Source organism: Paramormyrops kingsleyae, chromosome 23 (assembly GCF_048594095.1).
Source record: "Paramormyrops kingsleyae isolate MSU_618 chromosome 23, PKINGS_0.4, whole genome shotgun sequence".
In the NCBI taxonomy this organism is placed as follows: Eukaryota; Metazoa; Chordata; class Actinopteri; order Osteoglossiformes; family Mormyridae; genus Paramormyrops; species Paramormyrops kingsleyae.
Window position 1 is genome coordinate 14,942,871 of NC_132819.1, and position 18,822 is coordinate 14,961,692.

The 18,822-nt window shown below is 48.4% G+C and overlaps 1 protein-coding gene across 6 annotated transcripts in view; it reads right to left on the reverse strand.

Moving 5' to 3' along the window:
• elmo1 (engulfment and cell motility 1 (ced-12 homolog, C. elegans)) overlaps nt 1–16,064 on the reverse strand; it is a 65,868-nt gene extending 49,804 nt beyond the window's left edge. For 2 of the 6 annotated variants that reach the window (XM_023811921.2, XM_023811920.2), the window contains exon 1: nt 2,505–2,666. The gene's annotated coding sequence lies outside the window, so the exon portion shown is untranslated. The other 4 variants (XM_023811918.2, XM_023811917.2, XM_023811919.2 and 1 more) reach the window with 4 other exon arrangements.
• Between the last annotated feature and the right edge of the window lie 2,758 nt (nt 16,065–18,822).

The following is an 18,822-nucleotide window of genomic DNA, read 5'->3' on the forward strand; positions in this document are numbered from 1 at the left end:
GAGCCATCGAAATCCGAGAAGATGCAGGCCGTTATTATTCCCAGAATGGGAAGAACGTGCCGTCACCGTTCACCTTGAGCTCATCGGCCGACCCTCTCTGGACGTGAAATGCCGGTGGCCCAGCAACGCCGCTCCCTGACTGGATAACTTGTGTGGGTGGCAGGTTTCGGCCCACAGCTCAAACGGGAACCAGCGCCGCAGCGAACAGGAGGCGCCACGCTCAGTGCAGTCATTTTTGAAGCTTTTCTGCAGCCTCAGCGTTCTTGAAGGCTCTTGTCGAAACCACAAAGAAAGGAAAGTGTTTTGGAGGGGGGGGGGGGGGGGACCAGTCGCTTGACTGGTCCTTAGTGCAGGTTTGCTGCCCTTTTGTTAAAAACCAGAGCATGAGCTAGCTGTGTGACAGCCAGTGCCCGGAGCACTTGGCCAGGACGCAGGTGACAGCCACAGGCATGGTGCGGTCCGCTTCTAGAGCACACGGTCACCGTTCGGTGAGCCACTGTGCACCTGGACCCTCCTTACGCTGCCAAAACCAGCTGTTTACCGCAAACCCCAAAACGCAAAGATAAAAACGCTTTTTCCAAATACCGAGGCTGCAAAGGAATCCGGGCGAGCCTCCAGAACGAGCCTCCAGAACGAGCCTCCAGAACATCAGAAACACGCCATGCTACCCGGGGTTACATCTGCGCTAGCGGTCGACTCCGCCCACATCCGATAGCGACACCATGAATGAAAACCAGAACTCGCATCCACGGTGGAACGGTCAGGACTGGAACAATGACACCTGCGTCTCTGAAATTCAATTTCAAAACGACCACTGGACCAAGCCTGGGGTGCACACAGGGTCTGTGGTATACAGGAAGGATACTAAATGGGTCTGCTGGTGGGGGGTGGGGGGGTCTCAATAATTCAGGATGGTAACAAGAGAGCTCTTACTTTCCTAGAGAGAGACAGGGACATTTCACCCAGATAATCAGAAAACTATAGCCTGGAGAATCCGCCCCCCCCCGGCACCAGAAAAGATGCTTATTATAAGTGCCGACACCCTTTCAGAAATGCGTGAAAACCTCAGGTTACGGACATTGGTTTCACCCGAAGCCACAGCCGACACGTTTGCAGGATCCGCCGCTGAACCTGTGACTGATGATATGCTGATCAGATCTTCTAGTTACAAACTTCATACTGTGAAAAGTGACACGTCCGCACTGGGGCCCCATGCAACAAAAAAAGCAGGACAGAGGGGGGGGTGGACAAGGGAGACCCAAAAAGCCAACATGCTTATGGCGCTTTCGCTTCACCTACACCACAGTGTCCTCACCCCCCTCTAGGGGACACCCTGGTGGACCGTTCCGAGCACCTGACCATGAAGGGGAGGAGTTTCCTGCATGCATTTAATGACCCCCCCCCCCTGCAAGGTTAAGCTTAGCCGTACGGGGCGGTTTCCATTACACAATGAAACGCAAGAGCCCCACAGGAAAAGGCTTCTGAGAGCCGGCGGGCACGTCTGAAGGAGGAGGAAGCCCCTCCCCCCCCCCTCCGAGATGTCACTGAACACTGGAGCGGGTGGAGGAAGGCAGCAGGAAGCTGCAGAAAGGACGGGATGTAGATGAAAAGACTCTGCGTCCATGGGAAATGGTGCCAATGCAGGGCCACCCCCACCACAAAGGCAAATGATTATATTCAAAACCGCACAGGCGACAGAAACTGCGATTGGCGCTATTTATCGAGGCACGTCTCAGTACGGGCAGATGTGTGCGTACACACAGCCTCTGTCTCTTCCACAAAGCAGGATATCCTGTCAAATGACTGCACAAGACATTCTCTCTCTCTCTCTCTCTCTCTCCCTCCCTTCGTCCGTCCGTCTCTCTACCCCCCCACCTCAAAAGACACTGCCACTTTAAAACACAAAAGCGACTCTTACCAAGTTTAACTTTTTCTAAGGCCGTTTTCACGCTGTTATAAAGTGTAGCTACATTTAGTGCACATTTATCAAATAAAAATAACGCCACCTGCCAAAGGTCGCGGTTTTCGGCGCGCCACTCTACGTACAAAGCATCGAGCGAGAGACAGAAGATTATATGCAGACAGCTTCGTGTTGCCTGGCGTCCCTGACAAAAGGTTACATCAATCCAGCGCACGTGTGCAAGCCGGAGGAAAACTCTCAGCGACACCGAGGGAGAGAGGATGCCCAGAAACCGTAGTAGTGCATGATGTTAGCACCAGTGCAGAGTCAACTCCACCATCACTACCTTCCAGATGGAGAAGGTAACACTTGCGCTTGAAGGATACTAAGTAGCCAAGATAGATTCTTCATGGAGCCAAAAGCAGAAACACAGTATGGGAACCAAAACCACATCGTTTGGCAGCAGAACAGACCCGGAAATCCTGTCAACTAGTGACGGACCGCACGCTCCCTCCTTTCCTAGCCTTCGCTTAAAATATCAGTGAAGCGAGAACAGGCGATCCATCGTCCATTCTGCCGACGGTAAATGGAGGACAGGACTTACGGTAGCCTCCGTCCCTCCGGGTCCCCCGACGCAGACAGAGCCGTACAGACCAGCGTCCCTCGCAGAGTCCTTCGCCGCCTTGCGCCCCGCCTCAGACAGAGGTGAACAGAACTAGGAAGTAGGCGCCCGCCACCCCGAGAGGAAACGGGCTGCGAGGCACAACAGCGAGATTCAAAAGAAACAGCTGCCCTCAGATAGGTGACAGGAAGCAGTGGCGTAACAGATAGCGCTGGAGGCCGTCCAGGCTGACCGCCGGCGGCAGGAACCTCCAGTGACAATCAGTGGACCTGGGCCCCTGTCTTTAAGGCATAGGGTGTCAGGGAAAGCCCAACAAAACTATACAAAAAGAATCTACAGTGATTTCAGCCTTAATTTCAATTTTCAATTACACACCTTAAACAAATAAATCTAGATTTATCATACAATAAATCGACATCTATAACCTACCCCAAAGCATGAAGACAGTATTCAACTGAATTCTATAAATCCTTGCAGGTCTAATGTCCTTCTAACGCCTTTTGCATGCTTCTAAGCTTACAGCAGCCACAAAAAAAAATGACCACAAAGAGTAACCAAGCACTAATCTGCCCTCGCATGAAATGTCGGACCTCCTAAATGCAGCTTAAAATCACCTCATCGCGCATATGCATCTTCAAGCACATGCTGGTCCCTCCGAGAACAACATGGCAGGCTTATGAGAACATAAATAACCGCATAAATAACACTCGGGGTAGCCCCAAGTTAACAGGCTGTGACAATAGCAAAGTGAAGGGGGGCACAGGCATGTGATTAACAGCGAGACACTCGAACCTTCAAGGGTCCCGGGGCCTTCATCAGGCGCCACTTGAGAGTCAAACCGGTTCACGTTTGCCTGGACAAACCCCAGCGCTCGCTATGGAAACCGCAAGTGCAGGAGCCCCGTCCCGTGCCAAAATAAGGACTTTTAAAAGACGTCAAGCGGAAAAAGGATTTTGGGTTAATCTGTAGTCAAACAGGGGCACAGACGTGACACGACAGCAAGACTTATTTGGCAGAAGTAGCAGGAACATCCCGAGCTGGACGCTCGTAATATTAAATTAACACCAAGTTAGAGGAGTAGCTCTACACAGGCATCTCCCTTTATTTCATCTACAAATAACACTGAAGGGTGATCGTACTTTTGCAGTTGCTGCTCCAAGACTGTGGAACAATCTGCCTCTTTACATTAAACAAGGCGCACATCAGTCTCTGCTTTTAGATCTGCTCTTAAGACGTCCCTTTATAGACAGGCGTTCAGTCCAGGATGAGATACTGTAGCTCTAGGGCAGTTGGTTTTGTTTATTTTATTTCTGTCACTTTATCCTGTCATTCTTTTAATCTCAGATCTTTTATATGTGTGTATTTTATACTTTGCAAAGCACTTTGGTGTACGCTTGTCTTGAAATGTGCTCTATAAATAAATTTTACTTACTTACATGAATTACCGACAGAGATCAATGTTACAATGCCCACTCTGCAGTGTTAGAGACAAAAAGATGGACACTTCTGTTAACTTGTTAACAACATGAAATTGAGGGCCGTTTCCATCCTAGCCGTTCCTCACATGTATTTCTTAAACAGAACGATTTCGCCAGTCCACTTTATCGATAAAGGTTGCCGCATTCTGAGTAGATCCTGATTAACCATATCCGATTAACGCAAAACAAACTCGCACAAACGTGGAGCTGAGGCCTGGCGTCTCTCACCAGCTAAACCGCGGAATTAATCCAGACGGATAACTGGCGGGTTGACGTTAAGTCCCATTACGTAAAACGCACCCCCGCAGGCGGTCAGAAATGTGGCAAGCGAGGGCGTGACGCGCGGAGAGCCGGCCTCGCCCGCTTCCGGAGCCCCACGCAGGCCTGGTGAGGAGAAAAAAGGTTACGACTCTGATGTATGTGAGAGAACAAAAATCGCAGTAACAAAAGGCCTGTACAATCCACCCCCCCCCCCCCCCTCCTCTCCCGTGAGTACCTGCAGGACCTTTGCACAGTATAAAAATATGCTCTTGAATTTCTGGTGCTTCTGAAGCTGAAGCTGCAGTGGGGCTATAGTGTTATACAGCATCATATTTCAAAGGATTTAACCTCTGCAGTTCCCCCATCCCACAAGCTGGAGTGTCTGTCATCTCGCACTATAAATAGCCTTCTGTAGAGTTTATAACGACGCCACAACGGTGATTCGGTGACGAGTGAGACCGCTCGGGTAAAGGACAGCGCCCAGTTTGTAAACAGCCAAATCTACTGTCCTCACACAAACAAATTACAGAAACCGCTCCACCGTTCTCCAAATGCCACGGCAACCTTCCGTTTCACGTCGTAGCAAGCCTACGAACATCACACGCCTTACGAAAGGGACATGCTGTGAAATCTCATGTGACTCAGGGTATACCTGCTGGGGCCCAACTAGGGCGCAAACTGCATCACCAGCGAAGCCCGTCACGGCGGTGGTGACCTTCTGCTCTGGAGCCCGCAGCACCTCGCCTGCTCCAGAAAGCAGATCGGGTCTCACTCAGCAAGCGGTTGAGGGGATGAAGGACAACAGCGAGCTAAAAGTGGGCCAGCGGCCGGAAGGTGCTGCTGACGTCCCGGCCTCAACACGTCATGCTACGATGCCAAGTGTGCACGTTTGATGGACGACGGGTGGACAACCAAAGGAATCCCTTTAACGGTGGGGGGACCTGCAGCTTAGGTGAACATACTTGGCCTTAGCGAGCTGGCTCTCTCAGGAGGCCACTGCCATCTCAGCTCTTGAGGCTGACCACTTTCAGCAACAGATGAAGACTTAAATTGCGACAGGCCTCACCACACAGCCTATAAACATCTCCGAAATGGCACATGTGACCTTCCAAACCCAGCTGGACTGATAACGGCAGCTTTATACCCCAATTCACATCAGCATTAATGTGAATAACAGAATACGAAAATTCTTTCGCGTCCCCGCAAGACTGCAGCCAGTATCAGTCTTGGCACTAAACACCAGGCAATCTTCATAGCTGGGAGATTAGGAAGGTTTGCAATTGTGTGGGAATGTACAGGGTACCACTCATTCCATTATAGTCTTAATCGCATCAAAAACATTATGGGCTTGGCAAGGTTCCAGCCTCCAAGGGACACATTCTTGTGACTGACCTCATGGGGAACGGTCCTGGGACCTACTCCATTGAGCCCCCCCCCCTTCCCCATTCCTTCAGATTGTGGTTATAATGTGCACATGCCAGAAGTTACGCACATTTGACTTACAGCCTCAATACCGCGTACCGTCTTCGCATTGCCCTATGCAGGACTAGCCCACAAAATGCAATCTGATAAATCCTTCTGCAACCATTTCTCGGGCAAAAACAACAAGATGCAAGATCACCAGGAACACAGTCGCTTTTTAGTTTAACTCCAGCTGGTTACACGTGCATGTCGGATGCTGCCGTATTTGCACACTAGCTTGTCTTTCATTTTTACTCTCCTGCTACGTTTTACAATGCTTGCTACATGTAGCTCTTGCTCAGACGCCAATTTGCACTTGTTGCTGGTCATTCACTGGAAGCTCGGCCTAGCTACACTCATGCCTGTCCGCCTCCTTCGCACATCGCTTTGGACAAAGACATCTTCTAAATAAAGAAATGCAAACGTAAAAGGAGTGCCCTGCCTTGCAGAAAAAGCCAAACGCTAATGAAGTGTCTAGTTCCTATTCTCCCTTATCCTTGCAACGCTTATGGATGGGGAATTTGTACTTGTGCAGACATTTCCAAAGAAAGGGCATGACGTCACGCAGACAATGGAGAAGTGGGGGGGGGGGAGGGGCATGAACTATTCATTCCCTGGGCTTTCAGAGCCACATTCCCTGACGCAAATTACCGGAACCACACCTTACCCTCCCCCAATAGTCCGTGTTGAGGATACAAAAGCCAGACAGGTGCAACCACACGCAAAGCTCGAGGGGGTGAAAGAACACGGCCAGGATGGAGTGACATCGTATCACAGCGCTTGGCGGGAGCCACTAGCCAATCACACGAAACCAGCAAGTTTGTCTATGCTGCCTGTCCGGTTCGTACCTGGACTTCAGGCCGCTACTCCCGCCGCGCAGCAGCGTAGTGTGCGTTCTCACAGCATCCTAGTTCTTTGTACTTGCGTATACCCTTAAAATGATGTTGAATAACGACTTACGAACATTTCAAATTATGAACAGCCGTTCAGAACGTAACTCGTTCGTAAGTAGAGGAGCGTCTGTACATACATACATATTTCTCCTAAAGGAGGACAGGAAGTTTAAAGGGCAGAGGCCAGCAAATTTCACAGTGAATCTGCATGAGGTTCTCACAAAAAAACAAACAGTGTTAAGCAACCAGCAATTATTCTGTCAAACTCCTCACTAAGAATCAAAGTTCCCTCTTTCCGAAGTAGCTGCTCTGTCCTGTCGGGCTAATTTTATCTGGATATATAAGTGTCACATTAAGAGGAAGCATGACAGCTTCCTAAAACCAAAAGGCAATAGCATTTTGTGGACTCAGCACACTGGTGGGCATCCTTGCGTTCAACGCTAACGCTAACACTAATGCTAACGCTAACACAGGGGGCTCAACTCCACATCCTCAATAACAAGGAGCCCAATCACACTTCAGGTGCCAAGCGATGGCACATTAGCGGAAGGGAGAACTGAAAGAGCCAATAGGGAGATTATAGGGGGTTATCGTTTCTGTTCTTCAACATCAAAACAACAGCTGACCGATAGTATCATTTAAACAGGAAAAAAAATGGCCTGACAGGAAAGCTGGTCAACCCTTAAGTCAGACATTGAGGAAAGCACCAGCGACATCATTGGGATACCAGCCTGGGGTCGGTATCCCAGTATGCTGGGTGGCCACCAGTGTTCGTGCTCTTGGTGGGTGGCGATGGTGAAAGGTGTCGTTGGGAATAAATAACCAAGCCCTGGACAGAGAGAGACAAACTAATTATTACACAAAACTAATTAAATCTGAACCGATTCCAGCCTGGTGTAATTCTCTCACCCAATTGTACATTCAGCTCCCAAAGTCCTGAAAAGTAAGATTATATGACAGGTTGTGTATCACTGACATCCTTTGTTAGCACTGGAATGGGCTGGGCATTCTCACGGACAGCTACGGGGGAAATATTTTTTTTTGTTTCTCCAGTGTCCCGACAGATTGTAAAGGGAGACAGATGCGGTTCTCTCCAAAAGGCAGGAAGGGTAACCAGAACCGAATCGAGGTCGTGGTCATCACCCTATAACATTTCAGGCCCACATGGGTCATTAGATCACTAGGACTAAAACAAAGAGACTGATCCCCCCCCTCGCCCTTAGGTGACCACTTTCATGATGAAAGATGACATATTCTTTCAGAGACAGACCCCTGCCTTCCCCCGCCCCCACCCAGCCGAATAGCCTTTACGCCCAAGTCTCTAACCAATTTTCTAACCCGTTTTCCAAAGATTGCACGGCACGCACACCCCTACAGAAACACATCACTAAATCCCCTCAGGTTCAGGCTAGCCTAGATCGAAAACCTGAAAAAAGCCTAGAACATTCCGCAATTGATTTGTTACTATTTTTGCCCGTCCTACTTCAAATAAGAATCAAGGTCCACGTTGTACGGACGAGCGTTTGCGGCGGTTAGAGGGACCGCAGGAAGGCTTAGGGATGAGCCAGTGCCTCTCCCCGTTAAGAGGGAGAAGCTCAGGTTCCGATTCATCGCATGCATCCGCAGCCCGTCCTGCAGAAAGAGAACTGACAACTCAGCACATTTCACACCCTGACGGAGAGGCAGCGGGGGGGCTGGAGGGGGGGGGGGGGTGTTCACACAGAGTTCTCTGTAGCTTGCAGCACATCAAAATGAAGCCATTTAAGTCATTGGGACACTGCTACTGTCTCGGTTCCATTATGAATATCAGATGTTTTAGGAATACTAGCGCCCCCCACCCGTGAAGAGGACCGCACACAGCTACACACCACACAGGCTTGTAGGGGGACAGTCATTCACTCACTGCCACGGGCCCAATCGGCGACAGACACCGCAGGACACAAAGAGACACTGTGCCAGTCTCCCACAGTGCTGCCAGTTGTTCCTTGGCCTGCGTCCTCATCAACCACCATCTCCCCCCCCGCCCTGTGCCTGACACCTCCCACCTCCATCCTTTTGTTCTGACCAGGACGCAGACCACCAAAAACAACCCCCCCACCCTGAAACATAGCACCTTTGCACAGCTGGTTCCAAACACTATTCACCTCACCTCACACTTCTCTGTGGTATCCAGTGACAATACCAAAGACACAAGCGGCCCGGACCCACTCTCCCCGCCCCCCCACAAGTGTAACACGCACACAGGGCTGGACTCCGCCCTTGCAGGGGGTTAACTGTAACCCCTCCCCTCTGCACTGTACGATGAGAGGCACAGAACTTAATCGAACACCCCTGACTAACAAGTGTACAGACAAATCGGAGAAAGCTGGCTCTGTATTTACAGAGATCTAAAAGGGTCGACCTATTTCAGGACTCTTCGGTCCCTTCAGCAATTCAGTTTCTTACCAGAAAAAAAAGGATTAAGAAAAAGGACATCAGAATGCAGAACCAAACTGGAGATTAGACCTTAAATGAAGCAGAACGACACTGATCTTCAGACTGGGGTAAAATGATTCTACTTGTTTTAATCATAATAGGTCCATTTACACACAAAAACTGCTTCTGATCGTTGAAGCCCAGGGGGGGCAGAGATGAAAAGGTCTGATTGAGGCTGGTGCACGAGCCGCTCGCCTCGGACGCAGACGGGGGGCTGCCGTGGGGTGCACTCCTCCTCCCGGGGGTCCCGGATAAGGACGAGCGAGAGGCGTGCCCCCCCCCCCCCAGCCTTGCCGGTGTACCATCTCAGTCTGTTCGCGCACGGGGGTTTCCGAGCAGCCTGCGGGCCCCTGTCAAGGAGAGCGGTGCTCACCAGGGGCGGGGAGAAGGATAGCACCCCAGCCAGGAAAAATAACACAAAAGAAAAACAGGAGTCTGGAGAGTAGTTATTGTGAGACAGGTTACTCTAAGGCAGGGGGTCCAGACTGTCTCCCCAAGGGCCAAATTCAATCAGCAACACAAAAACAAGGTCCACAGCGCCTGATACACAGACCAACCCATTAAATTTGTTAAATGGGGGTGGGATAAATAATCCCACAGTCCTGACTGAATTGTGTTTTGGTCCCAATGTGGACCAGAGTCTGCCAGTTGGTTAGCTAGTTACGCTGACTTTTAACACCATGCTAGTAATCAGGGCTATATTCATGGTGAGCAAATGCACAGTAAAACAGACTGACCAATTAAAAAGGTTAAAACAACATAAATAATCAGAAATTGTTACTAACAATTAAAAGAATCTATATACGACTTAACTCTGTATGCCAGCTGGTGACCACTCTATGGCGATGACAGCATGGCTCACAGCTTTTCGGATTGGCTTTCACGCTTCTAAAAACCATTCACACCTGGGGGGGGGGGGGCGGTGGGCTGCGCTCTTTGACTCCACAATCGGCCACGAGTGTCTGCAAGAGATGATCGCCTAAAGAACTCCGTGGCTGGGGGCAGGTTTCATGATATCAAAACATCCTCAAAAACATCGGGGGGGCAGTGTTCCCCAAAACACCCATGGCACTGCAGACCCCTATCCCAGAGACGAACGGGAACATAAATTTAAGCAGCCCCCAAAAAAATTTTCATCGGTGAATGAGAAAGCTGAGACTTACATTCACCTCACCCCTCAACAGGTTGTTGGATAATTCAGGTCCAAACAAACAAAATCCCGGTCTGGACTTATACTCTCTGGACCTGACTCTGCTGATAGGCCATGAAAATTATACACTCAGTCTGCCCTCCCCCTTCTTCCTAAAAAACAAGCCTCAGTCCAAGACAAAAATATTTTCCCTGTCATTATTCTGCCACAAAATAATGCCGGGTTCAGTAATGGAGAGTATTGCACTGCCCTGATTTAATGTCCGCATCACCACAGAGGCGGGGCAGGAACATATTACAGCGCTATGCAGCACATAAACAACTAAACACGCCAATTAACTGATGTCTCTCCAGTTTAAGGGAGTCACACGCAGACACACCCCATTAAATTTTAAAACGATTAAGTGCTTTAAAAACCAGGCCATCCGTGACAAACCATGAAAAACAAACCACACGGTTTCGAGCCATTGGGGCAAAAATTAGACTTTATTTGGCATTACTGAAACCTAACACTGTATTAGTATGTAACGAGGGGGGAGTCGACCAACATTATTTCAAAGCTGTGCATCGTATATCTTTACCTACTTAATATACATGAAATCATGACAGCATTTCGGTGAAAGAACCTCCGCAAAAGGCCACCCAGATACGTTCAAAAGAGAAACGACTCATTTAAAATGCACAAAGACCCAGATAAAAACAGCATAACCTTCTTCTGCAGTGCGGTCCCTGTTTTCATATTCCTCAAATGGAGATTCGACACACGAGATGCCTATCTCCTTAAATCCCATTGTGAAAACTCTTTACCAGGGTGCACGCCGTTCCCTGCGAGGAGGATGTTATCGGTGAGGCATTCACAGATCCAGGTTGTTCCGGTGAAATTCACTTAATGCAGCTCTGATTGGGAACATCATTCCCATTAAAGGCCTGTATGTGTGAAGAGTATGTGGCACAGACAAATTAAAGCCGTTTTGGCTCAATAACAAATCACTCAAGCCGTCTCTGTGAGCCTCTCTCACATGCATCGTGTCACAGATGCTTGTGTCCTCACCGTGGAGATGACACCCTTCTCCCGGGCGGCCCGTATACCAGGCCTCCGCTGCAGCCCGGGGAGCCAGACTCGGCCAGCCACAGTGCCGCCCAGTCCTGTGCGGATGATTCACGCGCAGCTGACCGTCAGGGCCTTACAGGGCCCACTGCATACAGAAACGGACAGAAAAATAATAATAATAAAAATAATACATATATATTTTTAAATCACTCATTACAGGATAACTGCCATCCAAAATAGCCCGTGTTTTATTTACGTTGGAGCCAATTTAAGTGAGACTTAAAAAGAAAAACCTCCCCTATATATATATATATATATATATATATATATATAAACACAAAGGCAGATGCGTGACAGGCGTTGCGCGGGACCCCACCTCCCCCAGCGGACGGCCTCTTTTTCGGGCGGCTGTCAGGCAGCTCTGGGAGATGTGGTCACTCCTCACCCAGCGCCGCTGCTCCAAGGTGTGACAAGAGCTGCACTGCACGTTACTCTCCTTTTCTCTTTTTATAGTTTCATCTCTCTCTGCCGCCAAGTCCATTTTATAGCGTTAGACAGTTATAAATTCATTATGAAAACACCCAGCCCCCCAAAATGCCGGCTGGGAAGTTTTTCTATAAAGCCTTTTATGACAGTTTGCTGAGAAACACAGTCGGACGGCATTTTAATAGAGACCTGCAAACAGACGGAAGTGGTGGCCATCAGACCCCTTCAGCGGTTCGATTGACCCGAGCTGAGCTCCTGCTTAAGCAAAAACGAAGCCAGCAGTACGTCACGACTGTCTGTTTACAGAGGAAATTTAACAAAGCATCACAGCATTGTAATGTAGTGACGCAGGCAGCCTTAATCAACCGAATAATCAACCAACAGATGATTAATCTATTCCCAAATTTAATAAAGCTCAAAACACAAGTACAGACTGATGAGGTGGCATCGAGTCTCAGGGCCAGGACTGACTGACCCGTGCGAGTGAGGATCCACAAGGCTGGGCCCAGCAGCACCACAGCACACCCTGTATCTGGAGTACAGACCGACAGGAGGAGGGAAAGCGAAGGAATGGTAGAGCGAGCCACAGACGCACACATCCGGTGCCAGGTCCGAGATCCGAGAGCAGCGTACCCCTGGCTCGTTTTGAACACACAGCTGGTGCACTCACATCTAAAGCGCGTACAGCGGCGGGTGGATGCACATGAATCGGCGGGGTGTGGCCACAGTGCTGCCAGCATTGCGTCGGGAAGAACCTGGAACAGGAACTCTGGAACTCCATGTCCTTAAAGACTATAAACTTAAACTGCTATATGCGCTACCGTATTCACATCTTCTGCCAAACATCTGCCTGGGGATACATTTGAATTTATAGCTAGATTCTAGCTTGCAATGGAACTCCAGAGTTCTGGATTTTCCCAAAACCTAGGAATGGTTCGGTGATGCCATTAGGTACGAAATGCGCAGTGTGTGTGTTTGTGTGTGCATGTGTGTGTGTGTGGGGGGGGGGGGGGGGCAGGCAGATGGCCTTTCAGCTCTCGTGTGGAGGTTGGACCAGCCCTACATGAGAACTGGCATCACATAAAACAAGTTCTTCTAAGCGACGACGTACAGAAGGGCTTTATTCCCCTGACACGTGAGGAGGAGAAAGCCAGCCCGGAGTTTTATTGACAAATTCAACATCTGAAGTAACCAGGAAGGTTTTTCACAGTCAAACAGCCCCAGCCGACGCACCCATAACAGGCCAATACATTGATCGTTTAGGTAAAAAGATGCCAAAGAATATTAATTGGTAAAAATCTGTACCAGCGGGTGCCAGGTTGCTGCATTAGATTACCTTCTGCACAAATTAATAGTGTCACTTTAATCAGTCCTGCTGATTTGGAGCTCAGGTGGTTCAGGCATCTCATAAGACACCCTCAGGCCTGCTCTCAGCAGCGCTGTTTCCGGCACGTCCCACTGGAACGAGGCCCCGGGGCGGACTGGGGGGGAAGCGCTGGAGGGATTATACCTCCCAGCTGGCTTTGGGGACATCTCAGGATGTCCTAAAATGAGCTGGAGTCTGTGGGCTGGGATGCAGGAGTCTGGTCTGACCCCATCTGCATGCTGCCACCATGATACTTATCAGGGAAAGCAGGATGATGATGATGATGATGATATTTATTCTTAGGATACTAATACACAATTTCTCAACCACAGCAGAGAGATCAAACCAAACACTTAAACATTTACTGTCCCCAGAATTAACATAGATAACTTGAGTCCTTTGGTATCAGTTCTCGACAACTAAATGGCCTGGATAATACTCCAAAATGAGTCCACAGAAAGAACGCAGCGGCGTTTCGGAAAACAGTGCTATCGGGTTACATGGAGAAAGGACCCAAGGGGAACAAGGCCTGTCCTCCAGGAACGGTTTGATGGAGCCCTGGCCCGTACATTACCCACAACCCCTCAAAGAGCGAAATCACCGACTAACGTTCATTCCGGAACCCAATGGACTGAAGCTTACACACTACGTGGGACTGTTTGTCAATTTGGCTAAACAATTACCTTTATCAAACAACAACAAATGTGTAAGTACATTGAACACTGAAAGTTCCTCATCTTAAAGCCCAGAATTGTACTCAGACCGAACAGGGCTTGTGTGAAGAACCTTATGAATTATTTCAAAGATACTTAATTCACAATTTAATCTCAAACACAGATGAGATACCTTTTCCTCCACCTCTATGGACCAGTCACCTCAGCTGTCAAAGTGGGCTTGCATTCAAAACTAATTCAAATCCTTTATGTAGACTTTTAACCCCGACCTTGAACATCAACATGGGACGAGGAGTCACCAGATCAAGCTATCCGTGGACTGTCTGACTTCATAAACAGACTGATAAGATTCACAGGAGAACAGCATGTGTCAGCAGCTGTTGTTTAATTTCTGGTAAGCACAACTTGCTCAAGAAGAAATGTTCACCAGAGGTTACCTTTAAAGATCCCCGAAAGAGCATTGCCCATTCGCTGTATGACCCCACCCCACCGATAAGACAGAATCTTAAATCTGAATTTTTTTCTGCACTCAAGTCTTGTATGTTTTCTTTTAACTGGAAATATTTAAATCATCAGGCCAAATCCTCAGAAACTGTTAACGGGCATTGGCTCCTCGCCTACTCCCAAACTCACCCACATGCGATCCCCAGGACAGCCTCTGCAACATTATGAGGCCAAATGTCTAATTGAAAATGGATGGGCAAATGCAGTCTTCAAAGAAAAGGGCAGCTTTTGGAGTCTGTCCAAAGCGCACAGGGCAGGAGGCTGCGGGACGCCCTGAACACGGCGAGGAAAACTACTCAATGCGTTCTAAGCCTGCAAACAGAACTAATACACTGATCCAGGTGAAATAATTACTGTCCCCGAGTGTCACTGAAAGCTGAATACTAACTTTAGTTGACTTTAATCATAATTAGGGTACTTTAGGAAAAGCTGAAAATAACCTTCGGGTCATCACAAAGACTCCGAGCCGCAGTCCCGGACACAAAAGTCAGTCAGCGGCGTTAAATCAAAATAAGTGGTTTATTTTCCAGACAGAGACCCATTATATCCTTATTCCAGTTGGATGCATCTAATACGCTAACAGATTGGAGAAGGAGAAAAACAACACTGATACATTTGACAACTACAAAGGCATATTATATACAGATTAGGGTACACAGATAAATATTTTAAACTGAGACCGGACCAAAAGTTTCGTTTAAAGCGGTTTTATGGTTTCCCGTTCAGCTCTTAAATTTCCAACCAGCTATTTCACATGCAAAGCTTTAAGAAATGTACTATTTGCCAGCTAAACCAAACGACATTGCCCCGGACGTCTCCGAGCTGTCAGCACAATGCAGTGCGTTTTTTAAAGATGAAAAAAGCGCAATATAGGTGCAGAAATAAAACACCACGCACGAAAAAACTGCAAATTCAGAGAGCGAAACATCCAATTAAAACTCGCTAAATTCGTACATTGCAACTGGATATAGGCTGGGTGGGGGAAAGCACTGAAGCAGCAGCAATACAAGTTTGTTTATTTAACCCAGATTATGCAGGAAATGTTAAAAATGCCATGCAAAAAATTCAATCAGTTAACTTAAGCAAAGCGCAAAAGCAAAAAGAGCTGCCGAGTGCTTTGACTAGTCGGTTACCCCCCGATAACCTTTGTGGGCTCCACAAAGTCCTACTAACACGCTGCATGCTTATTACTTACCAGCTGCTGCCGATCCGCGGCTCGCCTGCTGTACCCGTACTCGTACTCGTACACGTCGCCCGCTGCCCAGCCGGTGAGCCACGTCCGGCGATTACCCTTAGAACTGTCGGCACCGCCGCCCCCGATCGCGGTAGATAGCTGGCAGGCCAACCATATGGCCAAAATAGACACCCGGCTGGCTCACAAAGTAAGACAAAGCGACAGGCCCCCTCCCTTCCAGGAAAATAATGAGCGCGGCGGTTGGAGGTAGTTTCGGGGGCAGCGCAGCGCATCAGCCCGGCAATCGGCACAGACCTGACGCGGCGGACGCGCTCCACCCCCCGGCCACAGCCGAGGCGCTGACGATCGGAGTTTATCGCCGTCTCTTTACGCTGCGGATAGCGCCGATGTTTTCACTTCCTCCTTCCTCCTCCTCTTCCTCCTCCCCCCGCCGCTCGGTCGCTTTCCTCCGGGCTGTGATCGGAGCCACGCTGACCAATTGCAGCTCCGCGGATCCCGACGGCACGGCAGCCGCTCCCCCCTTCGTCGCTTTGCTCTTTCTTGTCTGACATAAACTTTACCTCCCCCCGCCCTAACAAAGGCGCATCTATCCGGGTGGCTCTGGTACTCTACTGCTTCAGATTGCGATCGCCGCCCCCCCCACTCCGCCGAAAATCAGTCTCAATGATATCGCAGAGGTCAGAGTGTTGTGGGCAAATGTGTTTAACCAAAAAAAGACGAAAATAAAAAGGAAATAACAATGAACATAAATACTAATAATAAAAGAAAGAAAGCAATGTTTCACTGTATCCATTCTTTATAAAGCGTGTATTCACTTTTTATGGAAAGTTTTGATGCATTTACGTGTTGTAAGATTTCAGAAAATTGTAGGCCTACATGCAGCAGCCTAATAATTACATGGGATTAATCCTTACACTATTTGCGAGAAATTCAACGCTGCCTGGAAACCAGGCATCTTTCCGAAAGCGCTTATTTCCATGGCGCTAGTTGCAATCGGCCGACGTTTAAAAATACCTCTCCCCGTCAGCTCAATATAAGGACAGACAGACCCAGTCTGCCTTTTAAATTACAGTTAGGTTACATGCGCTGCAACCTTGAAGTTTACGTACGGCTAAAATGCAATACATTACATGTTAATCGAATACGTTTTAGTCCGCAAAATACAAAGTAGGCCTGTTCGATTAATTACTTCAACGAGGCAATTAAGAGCTGAGGTTGTGGGTAGAGCGGTATCCCCGAGGACCAGATAGGTATATGGTTACATTAGACATCAATCACAAAAATGACTGGACTGACACTTCCTAAGATCTGCTTCTATAGATTAGATTGATTTTCTGAAGGTGTGTTGGCCCTGAGGCTATGGGTCATGGTTCTGCCCTACATTGATTAAAACGATAAAGCTGAAGCAGGTCTAGGTTTTTTTTAAGAGTTGACAGCATCTTTTCTGTTGTGAAATCTCTCTTGGACATCTTTTTCACAGCAGATCATTAAAATTAAAGCCTCCTTTCCCCGATTTTACAAATAATCCGTGGTAACAGAAGCCGCCGTTCATCTGATACTTTAATCATCTCCACAGAAACAGCCCCAGAGCAAAGAAACTCGTTTGACTTATCTTGGCCACCAAACGTACTGACAGGTGATATATGGTTACCATTTAAACCAGTGTCATTCTTACACTGCTGTTTTAAACAGTGGAGGGAAAAATTACCATGTTAAATCCACTAAGTGAAATGACCTAATAAATATCAGCTGTGGAATTAAATGTCACGCACAAGTTCAGGCCCCCAAGATCGTTCCTGCCGAACTAGAGGCTTAATTATAATCATTTCCTAAGCTATGAGGAAACCGATAGACTTTGAAACAGCTTGTCACAATTTGGGGATTGCACAAAAAAACAACTCTTAGAAGGCTCTCTAAGCGTGGCAAACTTTCTTAACTCATGCAAAAAAAGTGCATACAAGTTTCTTGGCGTGATCATGCAAGGTATGACCATAAACGGAACACGTGACAGGCCTCGTCAGAATTGAAGACCACAGCTCTGCGGACGGTAATCTCCGTGCCGGAGCAGGCGTTAAATCCGGAACGTCACGGAAGACAGATCTGTTTAATATGAAGCCCCAGGGCTCGGGGTCACTGACAGGAGAACGAGAAGATCCCTTTGAGCGAGCGAGATTTGGGAGGTTAGGGGCAGCCCGCGATCTCTTTCGCGATGATTTATGGGATGCTTTCAGCGATGGGAAAGAAAGAGAGGGTTGCCATGGGAGGGGAGATGGTACAGGGAGTGTGACAGGCTGTGTTTCCTGTTAACAGCTCTCACACGGTCTTGCGGGCTGCAGATTAGATGATGTAAACACAAGAAATTAGCCGACCCCCCACGTCCTCCTCCAAAGCGGCTCGCCGTGCAACATTATCCAGCAGCAAAAGCACTGCGACCAGCTTGCTTTCTCAAAATAGCCTCTCTTGGGTGGGGTTCAGTTCTGTCCACTCTGATGTGGTGCTTGGTGCCTCCCCAAGACGGTAGAGAGGGGGGCCCGGGCGAAAAGGCAAGCCCAGAAGGGTTACGGTTCCACCCCCTCTCGTACCCCCAAAAATTTGTCGCAGAGAATCCCTGTAGGTTCCAGTTGGAAAACAAACTAGAAGCATGGCATTTATACTGGTTAAATCGCTGTGAAAGTGTGGACCTGTCATTTTTCACAAACATATGTTCGAAATAAATTATTCTCAGACTCAGTGGCAGGAGAAGCCTATGTGCTAGACTGGGAAGGCTGGTGTTGCCAAAGCCTCCTTATGGCCAATGCTAATTACAAACGGGATATAAAACAGAGTGTAACACAGTGCATGCGGCAAGAGCGAGTAGGACTGCACCGTGCTCGCATTTTACACCGCAACCAGGAACTCCAGAACTGAAACCCTAGAACACAGTGAATATGGCCAAAAATGTATCCATATTTACATTTATTTAATAGACACATATCCAAAGCAAACATTCATTTGAGAATACAGGGTCAGACAGTCTCTGAAGCACCTGGCGTTAAGGGTCTTGCCCAAAGGCCCAATGTTGGGATCACCCAGCCAACCCAGGGATGTGAGCCTGCAACCTTCCAATCACATGCACAGCATCCTATCCTTGAGCCACACACAACCCACAGCCTGTGCGTTACTGATCCAGGACAGGGCCACACTGAGCCGGAGGCTTAGGGAAATGCATACCATTTCTCATATACAATTCTAGCCAATAGTGCAAATGTTAAATTGTTACGAAGCATTAAAATCCAGTTCCAAAAAATTCGGCACAAAGCACCGTACA